This window comes from Macrobrachium nipponense, chromosome 8 (assembly GCF_015104395.2).
Source record: "Macrobrachium nipponense isolate FS-2020 chromosome 8, ASM1510439v2, whole genome shotgun sequence".
Classification (NCBI taxonomy): Eukaryota; Metazoa; Arthropoda; class Malacostraca; order Decapoda; family Palaemonidae; genus Macrobrachium; species Macrobrachium nipponense.
Genome location: NC_087203.1, coordinates 36,280,713 through 36,283,487, shown reverse-complemented (window position 1 = coordinate 36,283,487; position 2,775 = coordinate 36,280,713).

Sequence of the window (2,775 nt, the reverse complement as noted above, 5' to 3'; positions counted from 1 at the left end):
AAAGTTCATTTTTTGCTCGAGGTTAATAGAAAAAAATACGAATTAATTACGTCACATATCTCTATGTTCAATATAGACACGCAAGATTTAACAAGAGGAAAAAAAGAAAAACCATCTAGCCTCAGTAGTTCAAGATCTGAGGAACGGACAGAGAGAGTGGCAGGCGGACAGACAAAACCATTTCAATAGATTTCTTTTACATAAAAAAAAACACACACACACACACACAAAATATGCTTGCAACCCAACACGTTTCCTGATAACACAACTTCTTGATCCTGCTGTGCCCCAGACACAATTTCCTTTTCATCTAAATAAAAATAACACTTTTCCTATACACATACATACATATGTATATACGTTTGCTATAAATATAAAAAAGGATAGTAAAACTATAGAATGCTACCGAAGCCTCTCTCCAAGAGGCTGAGTAGTACTAAATAAGATTCATTTTGTGTGTCGGGTAGTTATCGACCCAGAAGGAAGCGATAGCATTCACTTTCTACCAAAAACTGATGACTACTGCTAACGATAATTTCCTAATAAGGGAGAACAGGTTACGCCTGTAGCTACCACTTTTCATGCTTTAACCTTGTAGGGTGATAGTCATCGATGGAAGTAAAACATACTGCCTTCAATAAGATTGTTAACTCAGTTAAAATATCTTTCATAGGTCAATGAACAAAGTGATCTGCCAATGGCAACTATTACTACTGTATTTGTTGGAAGGAAAGGTTTTAATATAATTCCTTGTTTCAGAGCTCTGCAGCTCAAGCAACATTACTCCAAGGAAGGTAGAAAGGTTGTAATATCTTTGTAAAACCTTATTAAACTTGGTTAGCCATAGAAGAATGCCATTTACATCTTTCCTCAAATCATTCTAATATGTCAAATATTTAATAGATTCAAAGATAAAACTGGGAATTTATTACATTACAAGTCTAACTTGTCAACAGATCTCATACTTGATATAGCTTTAATTTTTTACTAAATTAAATTCAGAATTCATGCTTACCCTTTCCTTCCTTATATACCTGGAGACATCTGCATTTGTAAGGGTTACATTAAAAAAAGAATGTATTTCCACATTCTGTAGAGTAATGTACAAGATAAACTAGGCCAGAGACCAAGGAGGTCAGGCAGAAGTTTGACGAAGCTTTGGCGTCGCAACTTGGTGTGTAAACACCTGGGGTCAGCAATGTTATGCTGACGTAATATCAACATGCCTTCTCTGGGAGAATTGTATCGAGTCCCATGAGAAATCATGCCTACGTGACTGAGCAGTGTTTGCTCTTCTATGATTTTGCAAAACGAAATGTATTCAGACTTCACCTTCTCCTCTTAGCTTAAAGACCTATCAAAACCTTCTTTGCATCTCTCCACGATGTAAGATAGAAGAATATATCTTATATTTGTACTCTGTGTTTCAACGACTCAACCTCTACATCAGAAAGAAGCAATTGAATGAAACTTAAAGAATATCATCACAGTCGATGAGACTGAGTCAAGAATGAAGGGTATTTTACCAACTGACATCTGCTTTGCAGATCAAAAGAACAACCTAGTGCCTCGTTTGTAAATATAATACGAGGGCACTAATACATTTACCCTCGAGACTCTCAGGGGCTCGGGAAAAAGGATATCGAATGTGTCGCCTGGTTTGGGTATTCCCCAAAACATGCCCGGGGCTGAAGAGTAAGCGTGCTCTGCTAAGTAGGCCTTGTACTGTCGTATGGTGGTGACCACGTCTGCAGTTGGGTTCACGTGGGAAAATCTTCTCTTGACCAGACTGAAAAGCAAGTGTTACTGGTCATTCATAGTAGTCAAAAAATGTAGCTAATACTGTACTTGTGAATTTTCAGATGCATGCACAGTATGGCTTCTCTTCAGTAAGCTTGAGATGGGTATTACACATACCCTGTAATATCAAATAAACAGAATGTGATAAACAAAACTTATACAATTCAAATCACTTAACAAATTAGTACTGTAAAATTCTTGAATGGAAATCTTTTATGATATTCAAACACTAAATTAAACAACAGTGGATGAAAATAAGGTATAAAAGTGCCAGGAAAAGCAGACTAATGTAAAAGTTAAATTAGCAGTAAATATTAAATTGACCTGAGAGAGAGAGAGAAAAAAAGAAGCCCGTTACAGAAAAAAAACTTTATTACTTTCCAAATATCAAATCATTCCAGTTAAGTTATTAAAATCATTTGCCCTGTTGACTGACGCAATTTTCTTAAAGAACTTTGAGACAAATTAACTTTCATCTGAAAGCAACTTCCAAAAGTATATAAAAAAAAAACTGTCTACAAAACTTCTACTACGGTAGAGAAAGAAGAAAAAAAATTTAAACTTACCTTGGATAAGAGTATTATTACTACTAAAGATCCTCATGCAATAATATAACAAAAGCTCAATATTAGTAATGACAAGGATTATTCAAGGCATTAGTAAGGAAAAAAGGCAAATGAATAAATGATATACAAAGAGCCATTCAGTTTTAAGACGGGTGTTTATAATAAAAAGTCATTTGAAGAAATGTTGCATGCAATATTACATGCAAGTTTTTATTACACAAGTCGCATGTTATAAATACAGTCATGTACATAAAAGTAAATTAGCAATGAATTTTGTTATGGATGATCATCAGTGCAATGTGCTTCCCTACAAAATTTATCATGCAATTACAATTACGTATGTATATGTATGGCAAAAACACTAAGATGTAATGTGCTATCTTAATTGTTTTCTTTAAAAATTATGGAA